At 40.6% G+C, this 15,176-nt stretch overlaps 1 protein-coding gene across 1 annotated transcript in view; it reads left to right on the forward strand.

Moving 5' to 3' along the window:
* Positions 1 to 3,148: 3,148 nt before the first annotated feature.
* LOC306757733 (sodium-coupled neutral amino acid transporter 3-like) overlaps positions 3,149 to 15,176 on the forward strand; it is a gene marked incomplete at its 3' end in the record, with an annotated part of 41,968 nt that continues 29,940 nt past the window's right edge. Inside the window, exon 1 of the mRNA XM_079242859.1 lies at positions 3,149 to 3,290. The remainder of the gene's footprint in view (positions 3,291 to 15,176) is intronic.

Genomic DNA, 15,176 nt, shown 5'->3' on the forward strand with positions numbered 1-15,176 from the left:
CTATGGAGACCCTGTGCTGTGCATTGATCTTGACTTCCAGAGTCCTCTAAAAAAGAAAAAAGAACCTTTTGAGCTGACAGATAGTTGAGGTGAGGTGGGTCTCACGGCTTTAAATTGAGGAAAGAACAGGAGAGTCTATATCTGAATAAAGACGCTTTCCCTCCTGAGGCACAAACCAGCTGTTCTCTGCCTTCACCATTTCCTCCTCATTAGTTGACGGCGCTTAAATTTGCACACTAACATGTGATGTGAGAACAGGACTCAGCAGAGGACAGAGCTCGGGAGTTAAATCTCAGATAAAAGTGCATTGCCTTCATGCCTTCACATGTACTTGAGACTCACTCTTTGAACTATAGCATACATCTGTTGAGCTCCTTCAGTGACCTGCGGGATGCACAAGCCACTTTCTCAGCATCTCTGGCCCTCTCCTCTATGGGTAGCCATTCCCCACTGGGTCAACCTCAGAGCAGATGCTGAGTCTATACGTCCCAGGAGTTAAATTTCTTCTGTTTTCCACAAACGTGGAAAACCAGTCTACATGTGCTTTGTGGACCTGGAGAAGGCATTCGACCGTGTCCCCCGGGGGCTCCTGTGGGGGGTACTCCGGGAGTATGGGGCACCGGACCCCCTTGTACGAGCTGTCCGGTCCCTGTATGACAGGTGTCAGAGCTTGGTCCGCATTGCCGGTAGTAAATCGGATCCGTTTCCGGTGAGGGTTGGACTCCGCCAAGGCTGCCCTTTATCACCGATTCTGTTCATAACTTATATGGACAGAATTTCTAGGCGCAGCCGAGGTGTTGAGGGGATCCGACTTGGTGGCCTCAGGATTGGGTCCCTGCTTTTTGCGGATGACGTGGTCCTGTTGGCTTCATCTGGTCGTGATCTCCAGCTCTCGCTTGAGGGATTCGCGGCCGAGTGTGAAGCGGCTGGGATGAGAATCTGCACCTCAAAATCTGAGACCATGGTCCTCAGCCGGAATAGGGTGGATTGCCCTCTCCAGGTCGGGGGTCAGGTCCTGCCTCAAGTGGAGGAGTTTAAATATCTCGGGGTCTTGTTCACGAGTGAGGGAAGGATGGAGCGTGAGATCGACAGACGGATCGGTGCGGCGTCTGCAGTAATGCGGACTCTGCGCCGGTCTGTCGTGGTGAAGAAGGAGCTGAGCCAGAAGGTGAAGCTCTCGATTTACCAGTCGATCTACGTTCCTACCCTCACCTATGGTCATGAGCTGTGGGTCGTGACCGAAAGAACGAGATCTCGTATACAGGCGGCTGAAATGAGTTTCCTCCGCAGGGTGGCCGGGCTCTCCCTTAGAGATAGGGTGAGGAGCTCAGTCATCCGGGAGGGGCTCAGAGTAGAGCCGCTGCTCCTTCGCATCGAGAGGAACCAGTTGAGGTGGCTCGGGCATCTGGTCAGGATGCCTCCTGGATGCCTCCCTGGTGAGGTGTTCCAGGCACATCCCTCGGGGAGGAGACCCTGGGGAAGACCCAGGACACGCTGGAGGGATTACATCTCTCGGCTGGCCTGGGAACGCCTCGGGATCCCCCCCGCAGAGTTGGCAAATGTGGCTGGGGAGAGGGAAGTCTGGGCTTCCCTGCTTAGGCTGCTGCCCCTGCGACCCGACCCCGGATAAGCGGCAGAAGATGGATGGATGGATGGATGGATGGATGTTTTCCACAAACTTAAGTTCTCTGGAACAGCAAAGTCAAAGGTGAGCGATGCTGAGGTGACAGAATGCATCGATGACAGGGGCAGACTTACCATTAGGCAAAATTAGGTGGTTGCCTAGGCCCCCCAGTTTTTTTTAGGGCCCCATAAAACTTATCACACACTTATGGTTATTTATTACCCACTTATTACTAACAAAAAATATCTTTTTTGATTAAAATCCATTCACTAAACTGTCAGCATTATTATATTACGTGTCTCGGGGGCCCCCCTTTCTGGTATATAGGGCCGCGGACTAATACCTGATGTGATCTGTGTGTGTGATGCGGTCAGTGAGTTGATCTGTAACTTCAAGAATGACTCGTCACAATAAACTATCAGTTCGTACCATCGAGTGAAGCGACCCTTCTCTGTCATTATACACGGTCCTCTCCGTCAGCAAAGAGACGTTTACACTGGCTGTTTGTTAGCAACGCAAATAATATACAGTAGTGGAGTAGAAAGTGCAATATTTACCATCGGGCCCCCTGCCTGCCTTTGCCCGGGGCCCCAAATCTCTTAAATCCGCCACTGTATGACACAGAAAGCATCCAATTATGCGGCTATAACGTATCAATCATTATTAATCATGTATAAAAGAGAGCATTTATCCAGTTTTAGTATTTCATGAAAAGATGGGTTTGTGTCTTTAACTTTATATTCCTCCACGAACACGCAGGAAGGAACCTGGTCTAATTTTCCTGAAGGTGTGCTCCTCAGTGAACATGAGCTGGAGGAGAGGCAAAAAAAAAAAACACGATCCCGTGGAGCGGTGTGACATCAAAACGCGCTGCTGCTGCTGCTGACCTAGAAATGGAGCGTGCGTCGGCCGTCCTGCGTGCGTAAGCAGCAGTGCGCGGCGCACGGCACTGTCTTCACGTTTACGTTTCGGATTGCGTGTCAAAAGAAGACACTGCAATTGGATAGCTTTTAATAAATAATAATTAAAAAAAAAAAAAAAGAAAAGTTCTGTTATTGCGCGCAGTTAAAGGGAAAACCATCGAAAGGACTAAAAAAACCCCCCAAAAAAACCAAAAACGTGCAGGGTACACGTTGTGCCCTCGCGCTCAGTCACTGCCTCTCCGTGTCTGCGCGCGCTCAAGCACGTCACGAACTGAATGAGTGACATTAAATGTAACCAGGCTTCAGCCTCGCGTGGAAAGACACTCACATTTCCATCACGCAGCTTTCTGACTGGCTGTTGTCATCAAACCAGCGACTGTACAGGTTTAAACCGTGACACAGGCCCGTGCCACACATACAGGGCTCTCGCGCATGCCGCGCGCTCTCAGCAGACACAGCTCACACATTTTTTTTTTTTTTTTTTTTTTTATCTGAGTCGCCGACTGTGCGTGCGGTAGGCGGACCCCGAACACTTCTCACATCTCACTTCTGAGAAGATTACGTGGATAATTTAGTGGGAAACACATGACAGTTACACAGCTGGGAGGGAAGGCGCGCGGACGTGGAGTGGGACAGAAGAGGCAGGACAACACGACGAGGGTCGAGACAGAGCCGAGAGACAAGCGGTGGCGAGATCTGTGTGGAGATATTTGGAGTTGGAAGAGGGCACAGATACTTCCCTGGTAAGGCAGACAGACAGACAGACAGATGCTGAAGATGTTAACCTTGATCTGGATCTCCTCCGGCTGTGATGTCTGTATTATTCAGATGGATTCATTTCATTGAAACGCTTTGTGCATGTGTGTGGCATCAAGCTCTGTGTTTATATGAGTGTATTTGGTAAAGTAGATGTCAAGTCATATACTGTTGTATAAAGTTGGATATTTAAGGTCATTGTGCTCTAAGTTAACCAGGAGATCCATGTCTTCGGAAGCACACAGGCTCCTCTTGCTGGGTTTCTTTTGTTCCTCGGGGTTTATTCTGTAAATCACGATTTAGTTTACAACTAAATAAATGTTTACTTTACACCCTAGAGTGTGACTGTGGAGAAGGAAAATTCTGATGACAAGCTGTCACAACGTGACTCTGTGATGATGAAGAGGAGTAGCTAAGTGAGACCAAGGAAAGATACGCAGCTCTTCACTGAGCATTCCGTCTCTACTTTTGGATTAATGGCATTATTTGCTTTGGTGCAATTTGATGACTGCTTGGACTTTACAGCTTGTCACAGCTTCATTCTTTCAAAAAAAACAAAACAAAACAAAAAAAAAAAAACTACACATCAGGTTGCAAATCATGCTGACATCCACGATTGGCTCCTGCTTTTAACCTTGTGGCTACAGGTACCAGCTGCTTCTCATGTTTGGTCATCTTTAATATAGCCTGAGAGGCATATTTGCAAATTTGGTCATATGCCAGTTCTAAGCAGGCACACGTCACGTAGTATTCTGCACATCCTCTCTAGATGTACAACATAAATATGATGACTTGAAGGATGAAGTATTGAATTGTTTTACCCAAAAAGATTTAATTGAAGTGCATTAAAAAAAAACAAAAAAAACAACAACAAAGAAACCACAGAATTTACTGCGGCTCTTATAATCTCACCTTTGTCAATGGTGCGATTATGGAATTTGTCTGAAAATAAACATCCAGCTCGGTTTAGGAGGAATAAAGAAAAATCCCCTTACTGTCTGAAACTCGGCTGCAGCAGCGTGTCTGGTGTGACCTCCAGCAGGTGAAGTTGTCTGTCATTCTCTCTTCCCTGATGAGTCACTTCAGGGGCTTCATGTGCAGCAGGTGAGACCGTAACCTCTGGAGTCGACAGGCTTGAAGCAGAAATAGAGCTTGTGTGTAGCCTGCTTGACCATTGCAGTTACATTTGACTGACTTTGTTCTCTTGTCCTGTGTGTCCCAAATCCTTCCCCAGGATGACATTGCAGCGTTACTGGACTCATAAAGCCTGAGCCGGCTTTGTGCATGCTGATCTTTTGATCTGTTGTGTGATTGAAATCTTTCACTTGTCTGTTTTAGACTATATTACAGTTTTGCACATATAAACGTGTGTGTGGTCATGCACATGCATGTCTATACATTACTGATTATTGGAAAAAAGATTTAAAAGTTTGATTACAAAAATAAACAAGACAGCATGTTGAAACAACATTCATTCATAACTATTGTCTATATTATCTACCGTCATATTTGCAATGATTTAATCGTTGCTGATTTGATCACAGTCGTCTCTTCACCGAGGAAGAAGCTACGATAAGTCTCCTCAAGAATTTTTTTATCTTTTTCAATCTCGTTTGTGGAAATGCAATGCTGATGACTCCTCTTCCTGCATGCTCTGCATTATTAGAGTAGACGTAAACATGGGGATTCAGTACCTTCTTGTTTGATTTGATCAAAGCTCCGTGTCCTCACAAACTTCAATCAGCTCCTGCAGCAGTATTGGTTTGTGTCTGCAAGAATGAAAAGAAAACATGAAGGGGATTTCTCAGTCTTCGGTTTGTCTGTGAGAAGAAAGGGATGCCCCGCTAAAACTTCATCAGTGGTATTAAACAGAGAAGAGCCCTGAGCCAATGTCTGGTCAACAGATTTAACCGGGATTTTATTTTCATCTTTGAAAGACAAAACAAAGAATTTGTTTAACCCTTTCTTCTGTAGTTATAAATAAAACTCTTGTATTTGTATTGTTTTTCTCACGCTGAGTTTTATTTCTCAAACCTGACAGATGGGAGCTACAGCATCTAGGTCACGTCTGATGATGCCGTGCTTTAAGTTGTTTTTTTTTTCTTTTTATAATTAAGCAGGGATACATTTAGTATTTAAAAACTTATTTGAAATAGAAAAGATAAATGAATGGACATTAATCGCAATTGCAAATTCAGACCAATATAAGTTTGTGATATTCATATAACACAAGCAGTTATTCACAGTCTAGTGCTTTTTTACAAGTGCTGGCTGGTTTATGAAGCGTCCCGTATCAGAGAACAAACTAAGGGGGATGCTTTTTTACGCTTTTCAGCTTGAATAAGGTCAAACCACTTAAATGCCAGTCTGTTGGATCAATGAGCATAGGAAAATTATTACACCCTCATTTCTTTGCTGTCCAGGAATGAGAAGCAGATTAGTGAGTTTCAAGCCGGTCATGCGTGCAGCTTCCTGTTTAATTAAAATTTTATTTGATGGCCTGAAATTTCTGCCCTGTATGATAAAGTCTGACCGCTTCTATTATGGGTTACTATTGTGCAGTTGTTTCTGTACTTTTTTATTTTCTTGTGGGTGGGGGGATTGTGAGCAGCTTAAAAGTCCAAAAGGATTATTTGAGTTTACCAGATTTATTCAGAAGACAGAAAGAAGGAGAACATCTCAGAAGAGCAGGTATTTGACTGTGCTTACCAATTAGTTCTCCACAGAAACCCCCAAAATCTCTGTACGATACTCCTGAAATTCACCTGAACTGTGTGTTTTCTCATTCTACATCAGTGTTTGTTGCACTTTGCACAATTCCTTCTTCTATAAGGAATTTGACTGAAAAGTCTTACATTGATCTGCTTACGTTGGGTGCCTGCTGCACTTAGGAGTTCTGTGTCAGTGGACTGGGATTTGGACTGCCATGGTGCTGCAGCATGTGACATTGTCACCAGTACAATATCCAGCATGGTGGTCATACACTGTGTACTTGTGCTTCCAGTTGAATGAATACATTAGTCCCCACGATGCAATCTCTTCCCCCACTTGCATCCCCACGTGATGAGGAGGAAACAGGAGAGAGATGAGTAGCAGAAGCCAGGAGCAGAGTGTGGTACTTTGTTTTGGGCCACATGATTGAGGGTAGACAGAGCTGGCATTGAACAGTATTGTGATGAGGAAGGATTGTCAGTCTTGCTGTTCTGATTTGTTTTCAGTTTTCATATGTATGTATGCATTTGCATATATGCATGTTTGTATATACATGCAATATGGGTGCATGCATATAGAGGTGAAGCAGGGGGTTGATTGTTCATGTGTTATGTGTGTGTTTGCACGTGTGTGCATCTGTTATATACCTCTGTATGTGAAAGCTTCTGTTTTACTTTTTAGTAAATATACTTTTTTTTTTTTAATCAAATAAAGCACTTTGAGCATTTTTCTGCATGAAAAGTGATTTATAAATAAAATTTGAATTTGAATTTTAATATGCATCCTGAGTGGTGTAAGTGTTGTTCTCTGTATTCTGTCTGTTTCGGTAGTTTTGGTTAAACACAACCACACGTGACAGGAAGAAACTAAATCTCAGATCTTAATAACAAATGAATAACTGGATGTTGTTGTAGTGTTTAAGGAAAACCATCTGAAAAAAAGCACATTATGTAATGAAAGAACAGTCAGAAGGATGTGATTTTTGTTCTCAAAGAAAAGTACTATTCTTGTTTTAACAAGAAAAATGAAATTTGAAAAACGGAGAACAAGAAAAAAGATGCTTGTGGCTTTTCTTCGTCAGTGAAGGTGAAGATATTTCGAGTACTGCTAAATTTCTATTTTATACCTTGACAGATATCTTAGGCTACAGTGACTAAGTGGTTTGTTGCATGGTTGAGTGGATGACATTTGGGATGGCTATAAATGGACTTTTGCATGTGAGAACTGTTACTTCAACACATTAACAGAAATCTAACAAATGTTTAATATTAAATGGGCCAGTGTTGATAGGAGATTTTAATAGTTTTCTTTGCATATTAAAGGAAATTAGCTATTAAGCTGTTTAATTTATGTCTTTTTTTGGATTAAATATATAGTTGTATTTGTTGAGAGAAGTATGTTTGAACACTCTTGAACTAAAAACTTTCCAAAAGTATAGTTTTAGGTGTTATATGACTTTGGCATTCACAGTGGTGGCAAATCGTCCTTGAAATTTCACAGAATAAAGAGCTTTAATGATCTTTGACATTTTAACTGTTCCTCGGCCTGATTTGATCACGTAATGTCCTGGAAACAGCACTTGTTGAGGAGCATTCCTTGACTTTGAGAAGCACATATAAACATTGTTTTTTCCACCATTTCAGAGCATATGTACTGGGGCATATTCATGCAAAGTTAAAAAAAAAAATTCAGTAGGTGAGGTGGTGCTGACAGTTTATAATGCAACATTAGATTCAGTCTGGAAATTATTTAGATTTTATCATAAGAATCGAACTTTGAGATAAGCGCAGCAGTAGCGCTACAGAACCAAACACTTACCTGGCAGGACGTCAATATGAATTAGGTCGGACTTTTTGTCTTACTTCTGGTATATTTTCAAATAAATGATGAAATCAGAGTGTACTTTTTGTACAGATATAATATCCCCTAAGAAGCCCAGGCTGTGTGTATGTATCCCTCTATACTGCGGTTCAGCCCTCTCCCACTTTTCTTCTGCATTTGTCAGCAACAACTAGCCTTCCATGCAGCAACATTTCAAACAAACAGTGGCTCAGTTACATAAATGAATATTGCAAGAACAACCCTGTTATTAAATATTCAGAGAGCATTATAATATTCCATAGTTAGGATAAAAAATACAGGGTTAAGAATAACTCCGTATTTGTATTTCACCACGACAAAGTGACTTCAAGGCACTTTCACTCGTGTTCAATTCATTACAATAATTTGGAGTCCAATTATAATCCAATTAAAGCAAATCCATTATATGATCATCAATTCTAAATTCATGAAGGTCAATTCATAGAATATAATTGCGCAGTAAAGGAAACTAATGGATTGTATTGAATCCTCTTTTCTGTTGAATGTCCCCTCCTGAGCATGCATTGGGGGAAAAACAAAACAAAACATCTTTTAACAGAACAACAACAACAAAAAAAAAAAACTCAGGCAGAAACAGACTCAGGAAGGGTGGCCATCTTTCATTACCAGTTGGGGGTCAACAGCAGCATAGGGGGTATCTGCTGAGAGCGAAAACCTAACACACATTAATGACAAAAACAATGTCATATTTTTATACAGAAAAAGAGAAGGAGAGAAAAATGGAGGGAAGTTGCTCAGTGCATCATGGGAAATCTACCTGCAGTAAAGGGATGGCCTAAGGTCTCCCAAACCAGCCCTATTTCCAAGCCTAACTGTTAGGGTAGCAAAGGTGTCTCCCTCCTAAGTCCAAACTGGGGTCTGAACTCTTCTGCTTTCAGAAATTCTAGAAACCACAAATCAAGCACTCTAAGAGAAAAGTCTTCTGTTGGGAAAGATTTTTACTGAGCATTAATATGCTCCTGCACGTTGTCAGAAACGGATGGCCGAATGAGATTTGTGCATTTTGTACATTTTTCATTTGGATTGTTCCACAGCAGCAGAAATTTGTTTTTTGATATTTATTATGGGTTGTTTATTGTATAGATTTTTAAAAAACCCAATTGTAGCCTTTCATTTATATGCCAACATGTACATATTGTCATATAAACAGGCAAGGCACGTTCTCTGTAATTTTATCAGTCTTTAAATTTGTTAACACATGCTTGTGAAAATGCGTCAGAGTTAACTATCATAGTAAAGAAAAAAATGATTTTGTGCAAATGATTTATATATATAAGGATTAAACAGTGAGTATGTGCATTATAATGTATGATGTGGAGTCTAGAACACCACGACGTGCAGCGAAGTTAAATGAGGAACAGCACAGAGTTGTTTAATCTGGTCCCACACTGTAAACGTTTTATAACAATTTTTTATTTAATTTTTACAAAACTTGCTAAATATACTAAAGAATTGGAACTATTTTATGTTGGCCTTGGTGTACTTTTTATAGTAAACAAGCCAGCTGATCTGAATCAATTAATTAATTTGTTGCTATGGTGACGCTCCATAACGGAGTGATATTGCAGTGATTTAACTTGCCGTGTGTGTATACGAAAATAATTCATGCCAGTTGTCATTACAGTTATCACTGATCATGATATAAAAACATATTAGTTTACAATAGAATGGCCGAACTCATTGTGACTTTGTTATCTTTTTATTTTACACGTACAATATTGATTCGAAGTTAGCTGACCATCATCACTAATTACTTTCTTTCTTTTAAAATTAAACATAAAAATCTCAGTTTAATAAAAGTTATCAGGTTGTATTGAGCCAAGCTGTTCTCTTTAAAAATATGCCATCCCTAAATTTAGTCATATTCTCTGTATATATGCACAGGTTCATCATTCAGGCAGAAATACAAACCACTAACGTGAACCAGTGCAAGCTGGCGCGCAATCTAAAATGATGAGCCTGTAAAATCACATAATTGGTTGCTTTGAAATGGGCCTTCAAATAAGAAAGGAAAATGTGGATTTAAATGGTTTTAGATGTTTCCATTGGAAACAGACTGATCTGTTCCCTTATCACTCCTCCAGATCTGTCTTTATTAGAGAACGCTTTACTTGATATGTTATGAAAGCAATGTTTACCTTTAACTTATCAGATTAATCAATTATTATTATAATATCAGAATAAAAAATAGGTGGTGTTAGTTGTGCTACTGTTGCTTTTGTGTGTTTGCGTTTCTTTTTCCTTTTTAAAAACCTGTTTTGCCAAGAATCTTGATGCCTTCTGAAATGTTTGGATTCTGCATTTCTAAGTTTTATTGCCGTTTTTCATGAGGTAGGATTTTGTGAAAATAACTTTAGAACTCTTTGTCACGACAATAACAACTAAAAGAAGACAGAATAAGTCAGTCATTTATCATCTGCCCAAAATGTGAAAAATGGTTATTTTGGAGTAAAATCTTTGTGCATCAGATATGTGTGATTCTGTGCCTGTCTGCTGTCCTTCACAGCGCCATCCTGTCCCCACTTCACCTCTGTGTCTGTGAGCAAACACAGTGAGCTGCAGACTCACTCACAGCTTGTTTCTATTTTCCTTTTGGAAAATGGCCGGCTGTCAAATTTAGCAACTTTCTGGAGAAACCCCGGCTTGCTTTGCACTGAGGAGATTGACCGGAGCAGCCCTTTGAGAGCAGCGCTGTCTAATTGCTCCACCTCTGTCTGAGCTGTTGAGTGTCAGCGGCACATTCAGCTGACTACACAGCTGTAAGCTGTGAATAGGAACTAATTTTGTCATGACATCACATTACAGCTGGTTAACCCAAATGGTCGCTGTATTTAAATGCAACAAATTTACTTAGAACTGAGTTGTATTAAACATGATAATAGACCAGGAAGCAGGAAGAAAAGCAACTGAATGTTTGATTGCTGATAAGCAATACAAATAATACTATCGCTCATATTCTCAAAAATACTGAATATTTATCTTTTGTCAAATACTATAGTAGGCTAAGTGTACGCTTAAAGCCTCTGAAGGACTGTTTGCACATGCCATGTTATTATCTTATCTTCTGTTTGTGAGATTAATGAATAAAAAGTGTACAAACTTCATTCTGTTCTACATTAATTTGATAGACACTTTTATCCATAGCGACTTACATGATAAGTGATCAATTAACCATAGTTATTAACCTAAAATGTGTGCTTTATGGGTGGAGGAAGCCATAGTACAGACAAGGGGAAAACATGCAAACTCCACACAGAAAGGCCACTCTGACCTCAAACCTCCCCCCAGTGACCTTTGAACCAGCGACCTTCTTGCTGTGAGGCCGCAGTGCTAACCTCTACGCCACCGTGCTGTTCATCATCTTACTCATCCCAACATGTCTCCAGTTCTTTGGCAATAATCCACAGTACAGGTCCACTCCATCTTCATTGTGGATTCCAGTAATTGCAGACGAGTAGTACAAGCAGCAGTAGCGATAGCTACTGTTTGCATGCTCCATGCAGCAACATGTCTCACCTGATAAGTACTTCCTACCTGTACGACGTTATCAGTTAACTCAGTGGACGCCTGCTGGATCAATTGAGAATCGTGCAAAATGACTTTTACACTCTTAGTTAAAATGAGTAAATCATAAAATAAAGCTTTAATTTAATGGATATGTTACACCTTTATTGTCCTCAATCTGTTTAGCATCAATAGACACCGCACACATAACAATACTTAAACAGTACATACAAAAAAGACTCGTTCACTTAGCCACAAATATATCATAGAGAACACACACACACACACCGCATTCGTCCAAGCTCTGAGTTTAGTTTAAGAATTGAATGATATACTGTATCAAAGAATTTTTTCTTAGATGGTTGGATATTCTCATTCTCTGTGTTCAATACACGATTTGGATCAGATGTGACAGTCCCGTCTCATCGTTTCTTGTTGCAGTTGTTGTGATTGCAGATTGTTTTTGCTATCTAAAGGCTGACAAGCAATCTTATCTCACAGTCACAACTCTGGCGTGCACGTCTGGTGCTTCAGCAGTCTTACAGGCCAAATTTGATTTAGCTCGGAGAACAGCATTACCACGCCGGCATGAGGCTCTTCCCCAGGCCAGTGCTCATCACCCTGCCTCATTCACAGAGAGAGATAGATAGAGAGAGAGAGAGAGAGCGAGAGAGAGAGAGAAAATGAATTAAAAGTATGTTAAAGTTATCTCAACTGCAGAGATGAGTTCACATTTAAATGTCAGCACTTTGTTCTACTTCATCTGACTGTGATGAAGTCGGCGTGTCTGCAAAGAAACTTGTTGACCTGTCAAACATTTGAAGTGATTCATAATCACTTTAAGAGTAACATGGCACTTAAAAGCTTTTTCATTGATAATACATTAAATGACAGTCTTCTGTTGGTCTCCTGGGCCGTGGAACTAGTAATAAACCACAGATGACGACTCTTTTCATTCTGAAATGTTTTATGTCTGGCTTACTAAGCTTACTGCTTAGCGATGTGTCTTACTTCAGATGTTTTTATTCGTGCGGTTCACATCCAACCTGCATGGCAGCCTGGAGGAGCAACAATTTAACTGTCATCCAGAGCAGATGAAGGTTTAGACGGATCTTTATACCTTCATTTCACCACTCTAAAAAACGCACAGCTTTATTAAAATGAAGATCTATTCCAGATGCCACTGGCCAGGCAGGTCAATCACAGGGCTGGCACTGAGAAAGATGAGACAAAAAGCCATGCACGCTAACTTCTTGCTCCTATGGTCTATTTGAAATGATCAATTTATCTTGTTTTTTAAGTCTGGAATGAAACCCATTTACGCACTTTCACATGGAGAATGTGCAAACTCTGCGAGCTTCTGGAGAGTTAAAGCATGAGCAAAGAAAAATATCAGTCAACTTTGGTGTGGACTGAGATCACATTTATTTAAAATACTACTGAATGCAACGCCTTTATTGATGGATATCATTGATGTTACTTTTAGCTGTGCATCGTCTGCAGGAGCTTTCCCCAGGAAGTCTTTCTCACACCGTCTTACTTAACTTGTGGTTCCAGTTTCTAGTGGAGGAACTGGACAGATAAAAAAATATTTCCCCCTTTCAAAATGTTGCAGGTTACTTTTGAGGGAAGCGGTACTTTTCTAACTTCTTTCTAACAACTTGTCTCAATTTTTAATCACTGTCATGGCTTATACATTTTTTTGAATGATAAACACAAATATTGAAGCTCAGCTATTCTAGTTCTTTACATTTAACTTGGTTCTGATCATGAGGACAAGTAAAATATTATTATATAAATGCTTGGTCAACACATTTCATAGAACAAATAAAATTCTCACACCTCAGCGCAGCCCTGAGGGAAGGTGCTACGCTGCCTGATTCTGACTGACGCAGCTGAGGCGTGCTTCCTCTTCTTACTGCTGGAAGTCTGCACCTTAAACTTTGTCCTGTGTCTGTTTGCATTAAACCACTGTATTGCATTCTCCTTTTTTTTTTTTTTTTTTTTAAGCTCAGTGAACACACTTCTGTGTTCTGCTCTAGGTTCCCTCATATCTGTAGGGTGTCAGTGTTAGCGTTGAGCCAGAGTGACATGAAATGTCGTGTGATGCTATAAATAAAACTCATTTTCAGTGAGTCACCAGGCTGGTGCTCCCACTCAGGCAGTTCATGAGACACTAAAGACAATTCACGGTGCACCGTGCCTCATTCTGTCCTGGGTCCAACCCAACTGTGTGGTTCAGACACCCACTATCCTCTAGGCGCTGCATGCAAGTGAGGCTTGGATGTACAACTGTGAATGGATAAAGACTTCTCATCCTAAGGATGCAATGCACACATTTTTATTCTGAGAAATTTCTGAGTTTACTCACAAATTCTGAGAGAATTTGTGAGTAGTCAGTGAAATACTATAAATGAAATGGTTCACATTTAAAATTTAGCAGCGCAACACTGGATTTAGCCTCAAATGTGGTTCACTTCTATGTCTAACAGTTTTAAGTTCTCTATTTGCATGGTTAGTCAAGTGTAGTAAAATGAAAAAAAGATATGAGACTCAAGTTTTGTGTTTCAGCGGAGCTGGCTATGAGCAGCAGAAACCCAATAAAGAGCTACTTAAAATACATTCAAATTAGATTCAATTTATCAAACCTGCTTACAGATTTTCTCTTTAATTTGACAGTGTCTGAACACATTATTTACTGCACCTCTGCAAATCTTTGCTCATCATAAGATGAAGCAAACTAATGCACATTTCTAATATGACACGCTCACATCACCATCGATCTGAAGAAGAAGACCAAGTTACATATGACAAACTATTGCAGTCCTGCTTTTAACATCCAACATGGTCAGTATTAGCAAAGTTACGGTGAAAGAATACCCTGTACTTATTAGTTAATGTTAAAAAGCACTACCAAGCTGAAACCTCATCTTTTATGGCATTACAGTCTCTGACATGTGCATCTAACGGCGGCTTATAAGAATTCAGGAGATGAGGAGCCTCGCGGAGGCTGACATGCAAATCTCCCAGTCGGAAGTTAATCTGTTATTTTCCCTGCTGGCTAATCACAGAGGTTCTTCACAACCTGCAGCAGAAGGGAGAGAAACTGAGTGAGATAGGAGGACAGCACTGTGAGGAATTAGAGACAGGCTCCAAAGGCATCCAGTGTCAGACATGAAGACAATTAAAGGACCATATTTCCCAGATGTCACATTGGGCATATTTATTTCCTATTCCAAGTTGAATGCACAGCAGCAATTCAAAAAACCTCTCCAAGCTGATCCTTCAGTCTTGTAGAGACACACAGAAACTGCTGTGATGTGCAAAACATCTAGTCAGCTTATAATAGAGTGATAGAAGCTCTGCTGCCCTACAAAGGCAAAGTGCAGTAACTACAGATGCTCTGGCCTAAAAATAAAAGGATTTAAAAGCCAAATATAAAGAAAAAAAAAAAGCCAGTTTGTAATGCTTTGATTTTAGATTGTGCATGTGGGTTAATTATATTAGTCTAACAGTGTCTGACAGTCTGACAGTCATGCCACCCACGCAACATCTTAACATCAAAATGAAAATGATTGAACTGCAGAGAACTGAAAAACATCTAAAAATCTAGACTGAGTTTTAGTTTTACACATTTTTTGGTAACAGTGAGTTTAAAGTCTACACATGGTTTATCCTAGTAATTCTCTTCTGCAGAGTAATTGTGGGTAGTTAACTATCTTAATAAGTGGTTGGCGTAGGTTGATTGGTTCAGCTGTGAGTCTGACATGCTAACA

This window comes from Telmatherina bonti (assembly GCF_933228915.1).
Source record: "Telmatherina bonti genome assembly, chromosome: 6".
NCBI classification, from domain to species: Eukaryota; Metazoa; Chordata; class Actinopteri; order Atheriniformes; family Telmatherinidae; genus Telmatherina; species Telmatherina bonti.